Here is a 23,307-nt window from a genome sequence, read left to right on the forward strand (position 1 = left end):
TCAAAAACGAGTCAGCTCTGCGAAGTGCACCGCCCAACTGTGGAGTCAAGTGACTGGACGGACCATCACTGTCAAGCTTCCTGGAGGCGGCACTGCTATCATTGGAGTGCTATAAAACCATGGATCCTCTGCCTAGCCGTCGGTGGTAACCCCTTGTCACAAACTGATCGCTGTTTTGCACATCGTAGGTAACTGACTTCTGCGGCTAGCTGATAGCATCATTCTGCGCATACCTTGGGAGAACGAGACAGCTCTGCGCAGTGCACCGCACAATTGCGGAGTCAAGTGACTGGACGGACCATCACTGTCAAGCTTCCTGGAGACGGCACTGCTATCTCTGGAGTGCTATAAAACCATATATCCACTGCCTAGCCGTCGGCAAAAACCCCTTGTCGCAAACTGGTCGCTGTTTTGCACATCGTAGGTAACTGACTTCTACGGCTAGCTGTTAGCATCATTCTGCGCATACCTTGGGAGAATGAGACAGCTCTGCGCAGTGCACCGCCCAACTGTGGAGTCAAGTGACTGGACGGACCATCACTGTCAAGCTTCCTGGAGACGGCACTGCTATCGCTTGAGTGCTATAAAACCATGGATCCTCTGCCTAGCCGTCGGCTGTCACCCCTTGTCGCAAACTGATCGCTGTTTTGCACATCGCAGGTAACTGACTTCTGCGGCTAGCTGATAGCATCATTCTGCGCATATCTTGGGAGAACGAGACAGATCTGCACAGTGCACCGCCCGACTGTGGTCAATTGACTCGACGGACCGTCAATGTCAAGCTTCCTGGAGACGGCACTGCTATCGCTGTTGTGCTATAAAACCATGGATCATCTGCCTAGCCGTCGGCTGTAACCCCTTGTAAACTAATCGCTGTTTTGCACATCGTAGGTAACTGACTTCTGCGGCTAGCTGATAGCATCATTCTGCGCATATCTTGGGAGACCGAGACAGCTCTGCGCAGTGCACCGCCCAACTGTGGAGTCAAGTGACTGGACGCACACCAACTGTCAATTTCCTGGAGACGGCAGTGCCATCGCTGGAGTGCTATAAAACCATGGACCCTCTGCCTAGCCGTCGGCTGTAAACGCTTGTCGCAAACTGATCGCTGTTTTGCACATCGTAGGTAACTGACTTCTACGGCTAGCTGTTAGCATCATTCTGCGCATACCTTGGGAGAATGAGACAGCTCTGCGCAGTGCACCGCCCAACTGTGGAGTCAAGTGACTGGACGGACACCAGCTGTCAAGCTTCCTGGAGACGGCACTTCTATCGCTGGAGTGATATAAAACCATGGACCCTCTGCCTAGCCGTCGTCTGTAACCCCTTGTCGCAAACTGATGCTGTGTTGCACATCGTAGGTAACGGACTTCTGCGGATAGCTGATAGCATCATTCTGCGCATATCTTGGGAGAACGAGACAGCTCTGCGCAGTGCACCGCCCAACTCTGGAGTCAAGTGACTGGATGGACCATCACTATTAAGCTTCCTGGAGACGGAACTGCTATCTCTGGAGTGCTATAAAATCATGGATACTCTGCCTAGCCGTCAGCAGTAACCCCTTGTCGCAAACTGATCACGGTTTTGCACATCGTAGGTTACTGACTTCTGCGGCTAGCTGATAGCATCATTCTGCGCATATCTTGGGAGAACGAGACAGCTCTGCGCAGTGCACCGCCCAACTGTGGAGTCAAGTGACTGGACGGACCATCACTGTCAAGCTTCCTGGAGACGGCACTGCTATCGCTTGAGTGCTATAAAACCATGGATCATCTGCCTAGCCGTCGGCTGTAACCCCTTGTAAACTAATCGCTGTTTTGCACATCGTAGGTAACTGACTTCTGCGGCTAGCTGATAGCATCATTCTGCGCATATCTTGGGAGACCGAGACAGCTCTGCGCAGTGCACCGCCCAACTGTGGAGTCAAGTGACTGGACGGACCATCAATGTCAGGTTTCCTGGAGGCGGCGCTGCTATCGCTGGAGTGCTATAAAACCATGGATCATCTGCCTAGCCGTCGGCTGTAACCCCTTGTAAACTAATCGCTGTTTTGCACATCGTAGGTAACTGACTTCTGCGGCTAGCTGATAGCATCATTCTGCGCATATCTTGGGAGACCTAGACAGCTCTGCGCAGTGCACCGCCCAACTGTGGAGTCATGTGACTGGTCGGACACCAACTGTCAAGCTTCCTGGAGACGGCACTGCTATCGCTGGAGTGCTATAAAATCATGGATCCTCTGCCTAGCCGTCGGTTGTAACCCCTTGTCGCAAACTGATCGCTGTGTTGCACATCGTAGGTAACTGACTTCTGCGGCTAGGTGATAGAATCATTCTGCGGATATCTTGGGAGAACGAGACAGCTTTGCACAGTGCACCGCCCAACTACGGAGTCAAGTGACTGGACGGGCCATCACTGTCAAGCTTCCCGGAGACGCAACTGCTATCCCTTGGAGTGCTATAAAACCATGGATTCTCTGCCTAGCCGTCGGCTGTAATTCCTTGTCGCAAACTGATCGCTGTTTTTCACATCGTAGGTAACTGACTTCTGCGGCTAGCTGTTATCATCAATCTGCGCTTATCTTGGGAGAATGAGACAGCTTGCGCAGTGCACCGCCCAACTGTGGAGTCATGTGACTGGTCGGACACCAACTGTCAAGCCTCCTGGAGGCGGCACTGCTATCGCTGGACTGCTATAAAACCATGAATCTCCGTCTAGCCGTCGGCGGTAACCCCTTGTCGCAAACTGATCGCTGTTTTGCACATCGTAGGTAACTGACTTCTGCGGCTAGGTGATAGCATCATTCTGCGCATAACTGTGGAGACTGAGACAGCTTTGCGCAGTGCACCGCCCAACTGTGGAGTCAAGTGACCGGACGGACCATCACTGTCAAGCTTCCTGGAGACGGCACTGCTATCGCTGGAGTGATATAAAACCATGGACCGTCAGCCTAGCCGTCGGCTGTAACCCCTTGTCGCAAACTGATCGCTGTGTTCCACATCGTAGGTAACTGACTTCTGCGGCTAGCTGATAGCATCATTCTGCGCATATCTTGGGAGAACGAGACAGCTCTGCGCAGTGCACCGCCCAACTGTGGAGTCAAGTGACTGGACGGACCATCACTGTAAAGCTTCCTGGAGACGGCACTGCTATCTCTGGAGTGCTCTAAAACCATGGATCCTCTGCCTAGCCGTCAGCTGTAACCCCTTGTCGCAAACTGATCACTGTTTTGCACATCGTAGGTTACTGGCTTCTGCGGCTAGCTGATAGCATCATTCTGCGCATATCTTGGGAGAACGAGACAGCTCTGCGCAGTGCACCGCCCAACTCTGGAGTCAAGTGACTGGACGCACCATCACTGTCAACCTTCCTTGAGACGGCACTGCTTTCGCTGGAGTGCTATAAAACCATAGATATCTGCCTAGCCGTCGGCTGTAACCCCTTGTCGCAAACTGATCGCTGTTTTTAACATCGTAGGTAACTGACTTCGGCGCCTAGCTGATAGCATCATTCTGCGCATATCTTGGGAGACCGAGACAGCTCTGCGCAGTGCACCGCCCAACCTGTGGAGTCAAGTGACTGGACAGACCATCACTTTCAAGCTTCCTGGAGACGGCACTGCTATCGCTGGAGTGCTATAAAACCATGGATCCTCTGCCGAGCCGACGGCTGTAACCCCTTGTGGGAATCTGATCGCTGTTTTGCACATCGTAGGTAACTGACCTCTGCGGCTAGCTGATAGCATCATTCTGCGCATATCTTGGGAGAACGAGACAGCTCTGCGCAGTGGACCACCCAACTGTGGAGTGAAGTGACTGGACGGACCATCACTGTCAAGCTTCCTGGAGACGGCACTGCTATCGCTGGAGTGCTATAAAACCATGGATCCTCTGCCTAGCCTTCGGCTGTAACCCCTTGTGGGAATCTGATCGCTGTTTTGCACATCGTAGGTAACTGACCTCTGCGGCTAGCTGATAGCATCATTCTGCGCATATCTTGGGAGAACGAGACAGCTCTGCGCAGTGCACCACCCAACTGTGGAGTGAAGTGACTGGACGGACCATCACTGTCAAGCTTCCTGGAGACGGCACTGCTATCGCTGGAGTGCTATAAAACCATGGATCCTCTGCCTAGCCTTCGGCTGTAACCCCTTGTGAAAAACTGATCGCTGTTTTGCACACCGTAGGTAACTGACTTCTGCGGCTAGCTGATAGCATCAATCTGCGCAAATCTTCAAAAACGAGTCAGCTCTGCGAAGTGCACCGCCCAACTGTGGAGTCAAGTGACTGGACGGACCATCACTGTCAAGCTTCCTGGAGGCGGCACTGCTATCATTGGAGTGCTATAAAACCATGGATCCTCTGCCTAGCCGTCGGTGGTAACCCCTTGTCACAAACTGATCGCTGTTTTGCACATCGTAGGTAACTGACTTCTGCGGCTAGCTGATAGCATCATTCTGCGCAGATCTTGGGAGAACGAGACAGCTCTGCGCAGTGCACCGCCCAACTGTGGAGTCAAGTGACTGGACGGACCATCACTGTCAAGCTTCCTGGAGACGTCACTGCTATCGCTGGAGTGCTATAAAACCATGGATTCTCTGCCTAGCCGTCGGCTGTAATTCCTTGTCGCAAACTGATCGCTGTGTTGCACATCGTAGGTAAATGACTTCTGCGGCTAGCTGATAGCATCATTCTGCGCAGATCTTGGGAGAACGAGACAGCTCTGCGCAGTGCACCGCCCAACTGTGGAGTCAAGTGACTGGACGGACCATCACTGTCAAGCTTCCTGGAGGCGGCACTGCTATCATTGGAGTGCTATAAAACCATGGATCCTCTGCCTAGCCGTCGGTGGTAACCCCTTGTCACAAACTGATCGCTGTTTTGCACATCGTAGGTAACTGACTTCTGCGGCTAGGTGATAGAATCATTCTGCGGATATCTTGGGAGAACGAGACAGCTTTGCACAGTGCACCGCCCAACTACGGAGTCAAGTGACTGGACGGGCCATCACTGTCAAGCTTCCCGGAGACGCAACTGCTATCCCTTGGAGTGCTATAAAACCATGGATCCTCTGCCTAGCCGTCGGCTGTAACACTTTGTCGCAAACTGATCGCTGTGTTGCACATCGTAGGTAAATGACTTCTGCGGCTAGCTGATAGCATCATTCTGCGCAGATCTTGGGAGAACGAGACAGCTCTGCGCAGTGCACCGCCCAACTGTGGAGTCAAGTGACTGGACGGACCATCACTGTCAAGCTTCCTGGAGACGTCACTGCTATCGCTGGAGTGCTATAAAACCATGGATTCTCTGCCTAGCCGTCGGCTGTAATTCCTTGTCGCAAACTGATCGCTGTTTTTCACATCGTAGGTAACTGACTTCTGCGGCTAGCTGTTATCATCAATCTGCGCTTATCTTGGGAGAATGAGACAGCTTGCGCAGTGCACCGCCCAACTGTGGAGTCATGTGACTGGTCGGACACCAACTGTCAAGCCTCCTGGAGGCGGCACTGCTATCGCTGGACTGCTATAAAACCATGAATCTCCGTCTAGCCGTCGGCGGTAACCCCTTGTCGCAAACTGATCTCTGTTTTGCACATCGTAGGTAACTGACTTCTGCGGCTAGGTGATAGCATCATTCTGCGCATAACTGTGGAGACTGAGACAGCTTTGCGCAGTGCCCCGCCCAACTGTGGAGTCAAGTGACCGGACGGACCATCACTGTCAAGCTTCCTGGAGACGGCACTGCTATCGCTGGAGTGATATAAAACCATGGACCGTCAGCCTAGCCGTCGGCTGTAACCCCTTGTCGCAAACTGATCGCTGTGTTCCACATCGTAGGTAACTGACTTCTGCGGCTAGCTGATAGCATCATTCTGCGCATATCTTGGGAGAACGAGACAGCTCTGCGCAGTGCACCTCCCAACTGTGGAGTCAAGTGACTGGACGGACCATCACTGTAAAGCTTCCTGGAGACGGCACTGCTATCTCTGGAGTGCTCTAAAACCATGGATCCTCTGCCTAGCCGTCAGCTGTAACCCCTTGTCGCAAACTGATCACTGTTTTGCACATCGTAGGTTACTGACTTCTGCGGCTAGCTGATAGCATCATTCTGCGCATATCTTGGGAGAACGAGACAGCTCTGCGCAGTGCACCGCCCAACTCTGGAGTCAAGTGACTGGACGCACCATCACTGTCAACCTTCCTTGAGACGGCACTGCTTTCGCTGGAGTGCTATAAAACCATAGATATCTGCCTAGCCGTCGGCTGTAACCCATTGTCGCAAACTGATCGCTGTTTTTAACATCGTAGGTAACTGACTTCGGCGCCTAGCTGATAGCATCATTCTGCGCATATCTTGGGAGACCGAGACAGCTCTGCGCAGTGCACCGCCCAACCTGTGGAGTCAAGTGACTGGACAGACCATCACTTTCAAGCTTCCTGGAGACGGCACTGCTATCGCTGGAGTGCTATAAAACCATGGATCCTCTGCCGAGCCGACGGCTGTAACCCCTTGTGGGAATCTGATCGCTGTTTTGCACATCGTAGGTAACTGACCTCTGCGGCTAGCTGATAGCATCATTCTGCGCATATCTTGGGAGAACGAGACAGCTCTGCGCAGTGGACCACCCAACTGTGGAGTGAAGTGACTGGACGGACCATCACTGTCAAGCTTCCTGGAGACGGCACTGCTATCGCTGGAGTGCTATAAAACCATGGATCCTCTGCCTAGCCTTCGGCTGTAACCCCTTGTGGGAATCTGATCGCTGTTTTGCACATCGTAGGTAACTGACCTCTGCGGCTAGCTGATAGCATCATTCTGCGCATATCTTGGGAGAACGAGACAGCTCTGCGCAGTGCACCACCCAACTGTGGAGTCAAGTGACTGGACGGACCATCACTGTCAAGCTTCCTGGAGACGGCACTGCTATCGCTGGAGTGCTATAAAACCATGGATCCTCTGCCTAGCCTTCGGCTGTAACCCCTTGTGAAAAACTGATCGCTGTTTTGCACACCGTAGGTAACTGACTTCTGCGGCTAGCTGATAGCATCAATCTGCGCAAATCTTCAAAAACGAGTCAGCTCTGCGAAGTGCACCGCCCAACTGTGGAGTCAAGTGACTGGACGGACCATCACTGTCAAGCTTCCTGGAGGCGGCACTGCTATCATTGGAGTGCTATAAAACCATGGATCCTCTGCCTAGCCGTCGGTGGTAACCCCTTGTCACAAACTGATCGCTGTTTTGCACATCTTAGGTAACTGACTTCTGCGGCTAGCTGATAGCATCATTCTGCGCAGATCTTGGGAGAACGAGACAGCTCTGCGCAGTGCACCGCCCAACTGTGGAGTCAAGTGACTGGACGGACCATCACTGTCAAGCTTCCTGGAGACGTCACTGCTATCGCTGGAGTGCTATAAAACCATGGATTCTCTGCCTAGCCGTCGGCTGTAATTCCTTGTCGCAAACTGATCGCTGTGTTGCACATCGTAGGTAAATGACTTCTGCGGCTAGCTGATAGCATCATTCTGCGCAGATCTTGGGAGAACGAGACAGCTCTGCGCAGTGCACCGCCCAACTGTGGAGTCAAGTGACTGGACGGACCATCACTGTCAAGCTTCCTGGAGGCGGCACTGCTATCATTGGAGTGCTATAAAACCATGGATCCTCTGCCTAGCCGTCGGTGGTAACCCCTTGTCACAAACTGATCGCTGTTTTGCACATCGTAGGTAACTGACTTCTGCGGCTAGGTGATAGAATCATTCTGCGGATATCTTGGGAGAACGAGACAGCTTTGCACAGTGCACCGCCCAACTACGGAGTCAAGTGACTGGACGGGCCATCACTGTCAAGCTTCCCGGAGACGCAACTGCTATCGCTGGACTGCTATAAAACCATGAATCTCCGTCTAGCCGTCGGCGGTAACCCCTTGTCGCAAACTGATCGCTGTTTTGCACATCGTAGGTAACTGACTTCTGCGGCTAGGTGATAGCATCATTCTGCGCATAACTGTGGAGACTGAGACAGCTTTGCGCAGTGCCCCGCCCAACTGTGGAGTCAAGTGACCGGACGGACCATCACTGTCAAGCTTCCTGGAGACGGCACTGCTATCGCTGGAGTGATATAAAACCATGGACCGTCAGCCTAGCCGTCGGCTGTAACCCCTTGTCGCAAACTGATCGCTGTGTTCCACATCGTAGGTAACTGACTTCTGCGGCTAGCTGATAGCATCATTCTGCGCATATCTTGGGAGAACGAGACAGCTCTGCGCAGTGCACCGCCCAACTGTGGAGTCAAGTGACTGGACGGACCATCACTGTAAAGCTTCCTGGAGACGGCACTGCTATCTCTGGAGTGCTCTAAAACCATGGATCCTCTGCCTAGCCGTCAGCTGTAACCCCTTGTCGCAAACTGATCACTGTTTTGCACATCGTAGGTTACTGACTTCTGCGGCTAGCTGATAGCATCATTCTGCGCATATCTTGGGAGAACGAGACAGCTCTGCGCAGTGCACCGCCCAACTCTGGAGTCAAGTGACTGGACGCACCATCACTGTCAACCTTCCTTGAGACGGCACTGCTTTCGCTGGAGTGCTATAAAACCATAGATATCTGCCTAGCCGTCGGCTGTAACCCCTTGTCGCAAACTGATCGCTGTTTTTAACATCGTAGGTAACTGACTTCGGCGCCTAGCTGATAGCATCATTCTGCGCATATCTTGGGAGACCGAGACAGCTCTGCGCAGTGCACCGCCCAACCTGTGGAGTCAAGTGACTGGACAGACCATCACTTTCAAGCTTCCTGGAGACGGCACTGCTATCGCTGGAGTGCTATAAAACCATGGATCCTCTGCCGAGCCGACGGCTGTAACCCCTTGTGGGAATCTGATCGCTGTTTTGCACATCGTAGGTAACTGACCTCTGCGGCTAGCTGATAGCATCATTCTGCGCATATCTTGGGAGAACGAGACAGCTCTGCGCAGTGGACCACCCAACTGTGGAGTGAAGTGACTGGACGGACCATCACTGTCAAGCTTCCTGGAGACGGCACTGCTATCGCTGGAGTGCTATAAAACCATGGATCCTCTGCCTAGCCTTCGGCTGTAACCCCTTGTGGGAATCTGATCGCTGTTTTGCACATCGTAGGTAACTGACCTCTGCGGCTAGCTGATAGCATCATTCTGCGCATATCTTGGGAGAACGAGACAGCTCTGCGCAGTGCACCACCCAACTGTGGAGTGAAGTGACTGGACGGACCATCACTGTCAAGCTTCCTGGAGACGGCACTGCTATCGCTGGAGTGCTATAAAACCATGGATCCTCTGCCTAGCCTTCGGCTGTAACCCCTTGTGAAAAACTGATCGCTGTTTTGCACACCGTAGGTAACTGACTTCTGCGGCTAGCTGATAGCATCAATCTGCGCAAATCTTCAAAAACGAGTCAGCTCTGCGAAGTGCACCGCCCAACTGTGGAGTCAAGTGACTGGACGGACCATCACTGTCAAGCTTCCTGGAGGCGGCACTGCTATCATTGGAGTGCTATAAAACCATGGATCCTCTGCCTAGCCGTCGGTGGTAACCCCTTGTCACAAACTGATCGCTGTTTTGCACATCGTAGGTAACTGACTTCTGCGGCTAGCTGATAGCATCATTCTGCGCATACCTTGGGAGAACGAGACAGCTCTGCGCAGTGCACCGCACAATTGCGGAGTCAAGTGACTGGACGGACCATCACTGTCAAGCTTCCTGGAGACGGCACTGCTATCTCTGGAGTGCTATAAAACCATATATCCACTGCCTAGCCGTCGGCAAAAACCCCTTGTCGCAAACTGGTCGCTGTTTTGCACATCGTAGGTAACTGACTTCTACGGCTAGCTGTTAGCATCATTCTGCGCATACCTTGGGAGAATGAGACAGCTCTGCGCAGTGCACCGCCCAACTGTGGAGTCAAGTGACTGGACGGACCATCACTGTCAAGCTTCCTGGAGACGGCACTGCTATCGCTTGAGTGCTATAAAACCATGGATCCTCTGCCTAGCCGTCGGCTGTCACCCCTTGTCGCAAACTGATCGCTGTTTTGCACATCGCAGGTAACTGACTTCTGCGGCTAGCTGATAGCATCATTCTGCGCATATCTTGGGAGAACGAGACAGATCTGCACAGTGCACCGCCCGACTGTGGTCAATTGACTCGACGGACCGTCAATGTCAAGCTTCCTGGAGACGGCACTGCTATCGCTGTTGTGCTATAAAACCATGGATCATCTGCCTAGCCGTCGGCTGTAACCCCTTGTAAACTAATCGCTGTTTTGCACATCGTAGGTAACTGACTTCTGCGGCTAGCTGATAGCATCATTCTGCGCATATCTTGGGAGACCGAGACAGCTCTGCGCAGTGCACCGCCCAACTGTGGAGTCAAGTGACTGGACGCACACCAACTGTCAATTTCCTGGAGACGGCAGTGCCATCGCTGGAGTGCTATAAAACCATGGACCCTCTGCCTAGCCGTCGGCTGTAAACGCTTGTCGCAAACTGATCGCTGTTTTGCACATCGTAGGTAACTGACTTCTACGGCTAGCTGTTAGCATCATTCTGCGCATACCTTGGGAGAATGAGACAGCTCTGCGCAGTGCACCGCCCAACTGTGGAGTCAAGTGACTGGACGGACACCAGCTGTCAAGCTTCCTGGAGACGGCACTTCTATCGCTGGAGTGATATAAAACCATGGACCCTCTGCCTAGCCGTCGTCTGTAACCCCTTGTCGCAAACTGATGCTGTGTTGCACATCGTAGGTAACGGACTTCTGCGGATAGCTGATAGCATCATTCTGCGCATATCTTGGGAGAACGAGACAGCTCTGCGCAGTGCACCGCCCAACTCTGGAGTCAAGTGACTGGATGGACCATCACTATTAAGCTTCCTGGAGACGGAACTGCTATCTCTGGAGTGCTATAAAATCATGGATACTCTGCCTAGCCGTCAGCAGTAACCCCTTGTCGCAAACTGATCACGGTTTTGCACATCGTAGGTTACTGACTTCTGCGGCTAGCTGATAGCATCATTCTGCGCATATCTTGGGAGAACGAGACAGCTCTGCGCAGTGCACCGCCCAACTGTGGAGTCAAGTGACTGGACGGACCATCACTGTCAAGCTTCCTGGAGACGGCACTGCTATCGCTTGAGTGCTATAAAACCATGGATCATCTGCCTAGCCGTCGGCTGTAACCCCTTGTAAACTAATCGCTGTTTTGCACATCGTAGGTAACTGACTTCTGCGGCTAGCTGATAGCATCATTCTGCGCATATCTTGGGAGACCGAGACAGCTCTGCGCAGTGCACCGCCCAACTGTGGAGTCAAGTGACTGGACGGACCATCAATGTCAGGTTTCCTGGAGGCGGCGCTGCTATCGCTGGAGTGCTATAAAACCATGGATCATCTGCCTAGCCGTCGGCTGTAACCCCTTGTAAACTAATCGCTGTTTTGCACATCGTAGGTAACTGACTTCTGCGGCTAGCTGATAGCATCATTCTGCGCATATCTTGGGAGACCTAGACAGCTCTGCGCAGTGCACCGCCCAACTGTGGAGTCATGTGACTGGTCGGACACCAACTGTCAAGCTTCCTGGAGACGGCACTGCTATCGCTGGAGTGCTATAAAATCATGGATCCTCTGCCTAGCCGTCGGTTGTAACCCCTTGTCGCAAACTGATCGCTGTGTTGCACATCGTAGGTAACTGACTTCTGCGGCTAGGTGATAGAATCATTCTGCGGATATCTTGGGAGAACGAGACAGCTTTGCACAGTGCACCGCCCAACTACGGAGTCAAGTGACTGGAAGGGCCATCACTGTCAAGCTTCCCGGAGACGCAACTGCTATCCCTTGGAGTGCTATAAAACCATGGATTCTCTGCCTAGCCGTCGGCTGTAATTCCTTGTCGCAAACTGATCGCTGTTTTTCACATCGTAGGTAACTGACTTCTGCGGCTAGCTGTTATCATCAATCTGCGCTTATCTTGGGAGAATGAGACAGCTTGCGCAGTGCACCGCCCAACTGTGGAGTCATGTGACTGGTCGGACACCAACTGTCAAGCCTCCTGGAGGCGGCACTGCTATCGCTGGACTGCTATAAAACCATGAATCTCCGTCTAGCCGTCGGCGGTAACCCCTTGTCGCAAACTGATCGCTGTTTTGCACATCGTAGGTAACTGACTTCTGCGGCTAGGTGATAGCATCATTCTGCGCATAACTGTGGAGACTGAGACAGCTTTGCGCAGTGCACCGCCCAACTGTGGAGTCAAGTGACCGGACGGACCATCACTGTCAAGCTTCCTGGAGACGGCACTGCTATCGCTGGAGTGATATAAAACCATGGACCGTCAGCCTAGCCGTCGGCTGTAACCCCTTGTCGCAAACTGATCGCTGTGTTCCACATCGTAGGTAACTGACTTCTGCGGCTAGCTTATAGCATCATTCTGCGCATATCTTGGGAGAACGAGACAGCTCTGCGCAGTGCACCGCCCAACTGTGGAGTCAAGTGACTGGACGGACCATCACTGTAAAGCTTCCTGGAGACGGCACTGCTATCTCTGGAGTGCTCTAAAACCATGGATCCTCTGCCTAGCCGTCAGCTGTAACCCCTTGTCGCAAACTGATCACTGTTTTGCACATCGTAGGTTACTGGCTTCTGCGGCTAGCTGATAGCATCATTCTGCGCATATCTTGGGAGAACGAGACAGCTCTGCGCAGTGCACCGCCCAACTCTGGAGTCAAGTGACTGGACGCACCATCACTGTCAACCTTCCTTGAGACGGCACTGCTTTCGCTGGAGTGCTATAAAACCATAGATATCTGCCTAGCCGTCGGCTGTAACCCCTTGTCGCAAACTGATCGCTGTTTTTAACATCGTAGGTAACTGACTTCGGCGCCTAGCTGATAGCATCATTCTGCGCATATCTTGGGAGACCGAGACAGCTCTGCGCAGTGCACCGCCCAACCTGTGGAGTCAAGTGACTGGACAGACCATCACTTTCAAGCTTCCTGGAGACGGCACTGCTATCGCTGGAGTGCTATAAAACCATGGATCCTCTGCCGAGCCGACGGCTGTAACCCCTTGTGGGAATCTGATCGCTGTTTTGCACATCGTAGGTAACTGACCTCTGCGGCTAGCTGATAGCATCATTCTGCGCATATCTTGGGAGAACGAGACAGCTCTGCGCAGTGGACCACCCAACTGTGGAGTGAAGTGACTGGACGGACCATCACTGTCAAGCTTCCTGGAGACGGCACTGCTATCGCTGGAGTGCTATAAAACCATGGATCCTCTGCCTAGCCTTCGGCTGTAACCCCTTGTGGGAATCTGATCGCTGTTTTGCACATCGTAGGTAACTGACCTCTGCGGCTAGCTGATAGCATCATTCTGCGCATATCTTGGGAGAACGAGACAGCTCTGCGCAGTGCCCCACCCAACTGTGGAGTGAAGTGACTGGACGGACCATCACTGTCAAGCTTCCTGGAGACGGCACTGCTATAGCTGGAGTGCTATAAAACCATGGATCCTCTGCCTAGCCTTCGGCTGTAACCCCTTGTGAAAAACTGATCGCTGTTTTGCACACCGTAGGTAACTGACTTTTGCGGCTAGCTGATAGCATCAATCTGCGCAAATCTTCAAAAACAAGTCAGCTCTGCGAAGTGAGCCGCCCAACTGTGGAGTCAAGTGACTGGACGGACCATCACTGTCAAGCTTCCTGGAGGCGGCACTGCTATCATTGGAGTGCTATAAAACCATGGATCCTCTGCCTAGCCGTCGGTGGTAACCCCTTGTCACAAACTGATCGCTGTTTTGCACATCGTAGGTAACTGACTTCTGCGGCTAGCTGATAGCATCATTCTGCGCATACCTTGGGAGAACGAGACAGCTCTGCGCAGTGCACCGCACAATTGCGGAGTCAAGTGACTGGACGGACCATCACTGTCAAGCTTCCTGGAGACGGCACTGCTATCTCTGGAGTGCTATAAAACCATATATCCACTGCCTAGCCGTCGGCAAAAACCCCTTGTCGCAAACTGATCGCTGTTTTGCACATCGTAGGTAACTGACTTCTACGGCTAGCTGTTAGCATCATTCTGCGCATACCTTGGGAGAATGAGACAGCTCTGCGCAGTGCACCGCCCAACTGTGGAGTCAAGTGACTGGACGGACCATCACTGTCAAGCTTCCTGGAGACGGCACTGCTATCGCTTGAGTGCTATAAAACCATGGATCCTCTGCCTAGCCGTCGGCTGTCACCCCTTGTCGCAAACTGATCGCTGTTTTGCACATCGCAGGTAACTGACTTCTGCGGCTAGCTGATAGCATCATTCTGCGCATTTCTTGGGAGAACGAGACAGATCTGCACAGTGCACCGCCCGACTGTGGTCAATTGACTCGACGGACCGTCACTGTCAAGCTTCCTGGAGACGGCACTGCTATCGCTGTTGTGCTATAAAACCATGGATCATCTGCCTAGCCGTCGGCTGTAACCCCTTGTAAACTAATCGCTGTTTTGCACATCTTAGGTAACTGACTTCTGCGGCTAGCTGATAGCATCATTCTGCGCATATCTTGGGAGACCGAGACAGCTCTGCGCAGTGCACCGCCCAACTGTGGAGTCAAGTGACTGGACGCACACCAACTGTCAATTTCCTGGAGACGGCAGTGCCATCGCTGGAGTGCTATAAAACCACGGACCCTCTGCCTAGCCGTCGGCTGTAAACGCTTGTCGCAAACTGATCGCTGTGTTGCACATCGTAGGTAACTGACTTCTTCGGCTAGCTATTAGCATCATTCTGCGCATATCTTGGGAGAACGAGACAGCTTTGCACAGTGCACCGCCCAACTGCGGAGTCAAGTGACTGGACGGGCCATCACTGTCAAGCTTCCCGGAGACGCAACTGCTATCCCTTGGAGTGCTATAAAACCATGGATCCTCTGCCTAGCCGTCGGCTGTAACACTTTGTCGCAAACTGATCGCTGTGTTGCACATCGTAGGTAAATGACTTCTGCGGCTAGCTGATAGTATCATTCTGCGCAGATCTTGGGAGAACGAGACAGCTCTGCGCAGTGCACCGCCCAACTGTGGAGTCAAGTGACTGGACGGACCATCACTGTCAAGCTTCCTGGAGACGTCACTGCTATCGCTGGAGTGCTATAAAACCATGGATTCTCTGCCTAGCCGTCGGCTGTAATTCCTTGTCGCAAACTGATCGCTGTTTTTCACATCGTAGGTAACTGACTTCTGCGGCTAGCTGTTATCATCAATCTGCGCTTATCTTGGGAGAATGAGACAGCTTGCGCAGTGCACCGCCCAACTGTGGAGTCATGTGACTGGTCGGACACCAACTGTCAAGCCTCCTGGAGGCGGCACTGCTATCGCTGGACTGCTATAAAACCATGAATCTCCGTCTAGCCGTCGGCGGTAACCCCTTGTCGCAAACTGATCGCTGTTTTGCACATCGTAGGTAACTGACTTCTGCGGCTAGGTGATAGCATCATTCTGCGCATAACTGTGGAGACTGAGACAGCTTTGCGCAGTGCCCCGCCCAACTGTGGAGTCAAGTGACCGGACGGACCATCACTGTCAAGCTTCCTGGAGACGGCACTGCTATCGCTGGAGTGATATAAAACCATGGACCGTCAGCCTAGCCGTCGGCTGTAACCCCTTGTCGCAAACTGATCGCTGTGTTCCACATCGTAGGTAACTGACTTCTGCGGCTAGCTGATAGCATCATTCTGCGCATATCTTGGGAGAACGAGACAGCTCTGCGCAGTGCACCGCCCAACTGTGGAGTCAAGTGACTGGACGGACCATCACTGTAAAGCTTCCTGGAGACGGCACTGCTATCTCTGGAGTGCTCTAAAACCATGGATCCTCTGCCTAGCCGTCAGCTGTAACCCCTTGTCGCAAACTGATCACTGTTTTGCACATCGTAGGTTACTGACTTCTGCGGCTAGCTGATAGCATCATTCTGCGCATATCTTGGGAGAACGAGACAGCTCTGCGCAGTGCACCGCCCAACTCTGGAGTCAAGTGACTGGACGCACCATCACTGTCAACCTTCCTTGAGACGGCACTGCTTTCGCTGGAGTGCTATAAAACCATAGATATCTGCCTAGCCGTCGGCTGTAACCCCTTGTCGCAAACTGATCGCTGTTTTTAACATCGTAGGTAACTGACTTCGGCGCCTAGCTGATAGCATCATTCTGCGCATATCTTGGGAGACCGAGACAGCTCTGCGCAGTGCACCGCCCAACCTGTGGAGTCAAGTGACTGGACAGACCATCACTTTCAAGCTTCCTGGAGACGGCACTGCTATCGCTGGAGTGCTATAAAACCATGGATCCTCTGCCGAGCCGACGGCTGTAACCCCTTGTGGGAATCTGATCGCTGTTTTGCACATCGTAGGTAACTGACCTCTGCGGCTAGCTGATAGCATCATTCTGCGCATATCTTGGGAGAACGAGACAGCTCTGCGCAGTGGACCACCCAACTGTGGAGTGAAGTGACTGGACGGACCATCACTGTCAAGCTTCCTGGAGACGGCACTGCTATCGCTGGAGTGCTATAAAACCATGGATCCTCTGCCTAGCCTTCGGCTGTAACCCCTTGTGGGAATCTGATCGCTGTTTTGCACATCGTAGGTAACTGACCTCTGCGGCTAGCTGATAGCATCATTCTGCGCATATCTTGGGAGAACGAGACAGCTCTGCGCACTGCACCACCCAACTGTGGAGTGAAGTGACTGGACGGACCATCACTGTCAAGCTTCCTGGAGACGGCACTGCTATCGCTGGAGTGCTATAAAACCATGGATCCTCTGCCTAGCCTTCGGCTGTAACCCCTTGTGAAAAACTGATCGCTGTTTTGCACACCGTAGGTAACTGACTTCTGCGGCTAGCTGATAGCATCAATCTGCGCAAATCTTCAAAAACGAGTCAGCTCTGCGAAGTGCACCGCCCAACTGTGGAGTCAAGTGACTGGACGGACCATCACTGTCAAGCTTCCTGGAGGCGGCACTGCTATCATTGGAGTGCTATAAAACCATGGATCCTCTGCCTAGCCGTCGGTGGTAACCCCTTGTCACAAACTGATCGCTGTTTTGCACATCGTAGGTAACTGACTTCTGCGGCTAGCTGATAGCATCATTCTGCGCATACCTTGGGAGAACGAGACAGCTCTGCGCAGTGCACCGCACAATTGCGGAGTCAAGTGACTGGACGGACCATCACTGTCAAGCTTCCTGGAGACGGCACTGCTATCTCTGGAGTGCTATAAAACCATATATCCACTGCCTAGCCGTCGGCAAAAACCCCTTGTCGCAAACTGGTCGCTGTTTTGCACATCGTAGGTAACTGACTTCTACGGCTAGCTGTTAGCATCATTCTGCGCATACCTTGGGAGAATGAGACAGCTCTGCGCAGTGCACCGCCCAACTGTGGAGTCAAGTGACTGGACGGACCATCACTGTCAAGCTTCCTGGAGACGGCACTGCTATCGCTTGAGTGCTATAAAACCATGGATCCTCTGCCTAGCCGTCGGCTGTCACCCCTTGTCGCAAACTGATCGCTGTTTTGCACATCGCAGGTAACTGACTTCTGCGGCTAGCTGATAGCATCATTCTGCGCATATCTTGGGAGAACGAGACAGATCTGCACAGTGCACCGCCCGACTGTGGTCAATTGACTCGACGGACCGTCAATGTCAAGCTTCCTGGAGACGGCACTGCTATCGCTGTTGTGCTATAAAACCATGGATCATCTGCCTAGCCGTCGGCTGTAACCCCTTGTAAACTAATCGCTGTTTTGCACATCGTAGGTAACTGACTTCTGCGGCTAGCTGATAGCATCATTCTGCGCATATCTTGGGAGACCGAGACAGCTCTGCGCAGTGCACCGCCCAACTGTGGAGTCAAGTGACTGGACGCACACCAACTGTCAATTTCCTGGAGACGGCAGTGCCATCGCTGGAGTGCTATAAAACCATGGACCCTCTGCCTAGCCGTCGGCTGTAAACGCTTGTCGCAAACTGATCGCTGTTTTGCACATCGTAGGTAACTGACTTCTACGGCTAGCTGTTAGCATCATTCTGCGCATACCTTGGGAGAATGAGACAGCTCTGCGCAGTGCACCGCCCAACTGTGGAGTCAAGTGACTGGACGGACACCAGCTGTCAAGCTTCCTGGAGACGGCACTTCTATCGCTGGAGTGATATAAAACCATGGACCCTCTGCCTAGCCGTCGTCTGTAACCCCTTGTCGCAAACTGATGCTGTGTTGCACATCGTAGGTAACGGACTTCTGCGGATAGCTGATAGCATCATTCTGCGCATATCTTGGGAGAACGAGACAGCTCTGCGCAGTGCACCGCCCAACTCTGGAGTCAAGTGACTGGATGGACCATCACTATTAAGCTTCCTGGAGACGGAACTGCTATCTCTGGAGTGCTATAAAATCATGGATACTCTGCCTAGCCGTCAGCAGTAACCCCTTGTCGCAAACTGATCACGGTTTTGCACATCGTAGGTTACTGACTTCTGCGGCTAGCTGATAGCATCATTCTGCGCATATCTTGGGAGAACGAGACAGCTCTGCGCAGTGCACCGCCCAACTGTGGAGTCAAGTGACTGGACGGACCATCACTGTCAAGCTTCCTGGAGACGGCACTGCTATCGCTTGAGTGCTATAAAACCATGGATCATCTGCCTAGCCGTCGGCTGTAACCCCTTGTAAACTAATCGCTGTTTTGCACATCGTAGGTAACTGACTTCTGCGGCTAGCTGATAGCATCATTCTGCGCATATCTTGGGAGACCGAGACAGCTCTGCGCAGTGCACCGCCCAACTGTGGAGTCAAGTGACTGGACGGACCATCAATGTCAGGTTTCCTGGAGGCGGCGCTGCTATCGCTGGAGTGCTATAAAACCATGGATCATCTGCCTAGCCGTCGGCTGTAACCCCTTGTAAACTAATCGCTGTTTTGCACATCGTAGGTAACTGACTTCTGCGGCTAGCTGATAGCATCATTCTGCGCATATCTTGGGAGACCTAGACAGCTCTGCGCAGTGCACCGCCCAACTGTGGAGTCATGTGACTGGTCGGACACCAACTGTAAGCTTCCTGGAGACGGCACTGCTATCGCTGGAGTGCTATAAAATCATGGATCCTCTGCCTAGCCGTCGGTTGTAACCCCTTGTCGCAAACTGATCGCTGTGTTGCACATCGTAGGTAACTGACTTCTGCGGCTAGGTGATAGAATCATTCTGCGGATATCTTGGGAGAACGAGACAGCTTTGCACAGTGCACCGCCCAACTACGGAGTCAAGTGACTGGAAGGGCCATCACTGTCAAGCTTCCCGGAGACGCAACTGCTATCCCTTGGAGTGCTATAAAACCATGGATTCTCTGCCTAGCCGTCGGCTGTAATTCCTTGTCGCAAACTGATCGCTGTTTTTCACATCGTAGGTAACTGACTTCTGCGGCTAGCTGTTATCATCAATCTGCGCTTATCTTGGGAGAATGAGACAGCTTGCGCAGTGCACCGCCCAACTGTGGAGTCATGTGACTGGTCGGACACCAACTGTCAAGCCTCCTGGAGGCGGCACTGCTATCGCTGGACTGCTATAAAACCATGAATCTCCGTCTAGCCGTCGGCGGTAACCCCTTGTCGCAAACTGATCGCTGTTTTGCACATCGTAGGTAACTGACTTCTGCGGCTAGGTGATAGCATCATTCTGCGCATAACTGTGGAGACTGAGACAGCTTTGCGCAGTGCACCGCCCAACTGTGGAGTCAAGTGACCGGACGGACCATCACTGTCAAGCTTCCTGGAGACGGCACTGCTATCGCTGGAGTGATATAAAACCATGGACCGTCAGCCTAGCCGTCGGCTGTAACCCCTTGTCGCAAACTGATCGCTGTGTTCCACATCGTAGGTAACTGACTTCTGCGGCTAGCTGATAGCATCATTCTGCGCATATCTTGGGAGAACGAGACAGCTCTGCGCAGTGCACCGCCCAACTGTGGAGTCAAGTGACTGGACGGACCATCACTGTAAAGCTTCCTGGAGACGGCACTGCTATCTCTGGAGTGCTCTAAAACCATGGATCCTCTGCCTAGCCGTCAGCTGTAACCCCTTGTCGCAAACTGATCACTGTTTTGCACATCGTAGGTTACTGGCTTCTGCGGCTAGCTGATAGCATCATTCTGCGCATATCTTGGGAGAACGAGACAGCTCTGCGCAGTGCACCGCCCAACTCTGGAGTCAAGTGACTGGACGCACCATCACTGTCAACCTTCCTTGAGACGGCACTGCTTTCGCTGGAGTGCTATAAAACCATAGATATCTGCCTAGCCGTCGGCTGTAACCCCTTGTCGCAAACTGATCGCTGTTTTTAACATCGTAGGTAACTGACTTCGGCGCCTAGCTGATAGCATCATTCTGCGCATATCTTGGGAGACCGAGACAGCTCTGCGCAGTGCACCGCCCAACCTGTGGAGTCAAGTGACTGGACAGACCATCACTTTCAAGCTTCCTGGAGACGGCACTGCTATCGCTGGAGTGCTATAAAACCATGGATCCTCTGCCGAGCCGACGGCTGTAACCCCTTGTGGGAATCTGATCGCTGTTTTGCACATCGTAGGTAACTGACCTCTGCGGCTAGCTGATAGCATCATTCTGCGCATATCTTGGGAGAACGAGACAGCTCTGCGCAGTGGACCACCCAACTGTGGAGTGAAGTGACTGGACGGACCATCACTGTCAAGCTTCCTGGAGACGGCACTGCTATCGCTGGAGTGCTATAAAACCATGGATCCTCTGCCTAGCCTTCGGCTGTAACCCCTTGTGGGAATCTGATCGCTGTTTTGCACATCGTAGGTAACTGACCTCTGCGGCTAGCTGATAGCATCATTCTGCGCATATCTTGGGAGAACGAGACAGCTCTGCGCAGTGCACCACCCAACTGTGGAGTGAAGTGACTGGACGGACCATCACTGTCAAGCTTCCTGGAGACGGCACTGCTATAGCTGGAGTGCTATAAAACCATGGATCCTCTGCCTAGCCTTCGGCTGTAACCCCTTGTGAAAAACTGATCGCTGTTTTGCACACCGTAGGTAACTGACTTCTGCGGCTAGCTGATAGCATCAATCTGCGCAAATCTTCAAAAACAAGTCAGCTCTGCGAAGTGAGCCGCCCAACTGTGGAGTCAAGTGACTGGACGGACCATCACTGTCAAGCTTCCTGGAGGCGGCACTGCTATCATTGGAGTGCTATAAAACCATGGATCCTCTGCCTAGCCGTCGGTGGTAACCCCTTGTCACAAACTGATCGCTGTTTTGCACATCGTAGGTAACTGACTTCTGCGGCTAGCTGATAGCATCATTCTGCGCATACCTTGGGAGAACGAGACAGCTCTGCGCAGTGCACCGCACAATTGCGGAGTCAAGTGACTGGACGGACCATCACTGTCAAGCTTCCTGGAGACGGCACTGCTATCTCTGGAGTGCTATAAAACCATATATCCACTGCCTAGCCGTCGGCAAAAACCCCTTGTCGCAAACTGATCGCTGTTTTGCACATCGTAGGTAACTGACTTCTACGGCTAGCTGTTAGCATCATTCTGCGCATACCTTGGGAGAATGAGACAGCTCTGCGCAGTGCACCGCCCAACTGTGGAGTCAAGTGACTGGACGGACCATCACTGTCAAGCTTCCTGGAGACGGCACTGCTATCGCTTGAGTGCTATAAAACCATGGATCCTCTGCCTAGCCGTCGGCTGTCACCCCTTGTCGCAAACTGATCGCTGTTTTGCACATCGCAGGTAACTGACTTCTGCGGCTAGCTGATAGCATCATTCTGCGCATTTCTTGGGAGAACGAGACAGATCTGCACAGTGCACCGCCCGACTGTGGTCAATTGACTCGACGGACCGTCACTGTCAAGCTTCCTGGAGACGGCACTGCTATCGCTGTTGTGCTATAAAACCATGGATCATCTGCCTAGCCGTCGGCTGTAACCCCTTGTAAACTAATCGCTGTTTTGCACATCTTAGGTAACTGACTTCTGCGGCTAGCTGATAGCATCATTCTGCGCATATCTTGGGAGACCGAGACAGCTCTGCGCAGTGCACCGCCCAACTGTGGAGTCAAGTGACTGGACGCACACCAACTGTCAATTTCCTGGAGACGGCAGTGCCATCGCTGGAGTGCTATAAAACCACGGACCCTCTGCCTAGCCGTCGGCTGTAAACGCTTGTCGCAAACTGATCGCTGTGTTGCACATCGTAGGTAACTGACTTCTTCGGCTAGCTATTAGCATCATTCTGCGCATATCTTGGGAGAACGAGACAGCTTTGCACAGTGCACCGCCCAACTGCGGAGTCAAGTGACTGGACGGACCATCACTGTCAAGCTTCCTGGAGACGGCACTGCTATCCCTTGGAGTGCTATAAAACCATGGATCCTCTGCCTAGCCGTCGGCTGTAACACTGTCGCAAACTGATCGCTGTTTTGCACATCGTAGGTAAATGACTTCTGCGGCTAGCTGATAGCATCATTCTGCGCAGATCTTGGGAGAACGAGACAGATCTGCGCAGTTCACCGCCCAACTGTGGAGTCAAGTGACTGGACGGACCATCACTGTCAAGCTTCCTGGAGACGGCACTGCTATCGCTGGAGTGCTATAAAATCATGGATCCTCTGCCTAGCCGTCGGCTGTAACACTTTGTCGCAAACTGATCGCTGTTTTGCACATCGCAGGTAACTGACTTCTGCGGCTAGCTGATAGCATCATTCTGCGCATATCTTGGGAGAACGAGACAGATCTGCACAGTGCACCACCCGACTGTGGTCAATTGACTCGACGGACCGTCAATGTCAAGCTTCCTGGAGACGGCACTGCTATCGCTGTTGTGCTATAAAACCATGGATCATCTGCCTAGCCGTCGGCTGTAACCCCTTGTAAACTAATCGCTGTTTTGCACATCGTAGGTAACTGACTTCTGCGGCTAGCTGATAGCATCATTCTGCGCATATCTTGGGAGACCGAGACAGCTCTGCGCAGTGCACCGCCCAACTGTGGAGTCAAGTGACTGGACGCACACCAACTGTCAATTTCCTGGAGACGGCAGTGCCATCGCTGGAGTGCTATAAAACCATGGACCCTCTGCCTAGCCGTCGGCTGTAAACGCTTGTCGCAAACTGATCGCTGTTTTGCACATCGTAGGTAACTGACTTCTACGGCTAGCTGTTAGCATCATTCTGCGCATACCTTGGGAGAATGAGACA

This window comes from Amblyomma americanum, chromosome 2 (genome assembly GCF_052857255.1).
Source record: "Amblyomma americanum isolate KBUSLIRL-KWMA chromosome 2, ASM5285725v1, whole genome shotgun sequence".
NCBI lineage: Eukaryota > Metazoa > Arthropoda > Arachnida > Ixodida > Ixodidae > Amblyomma > Amblyomma americanum.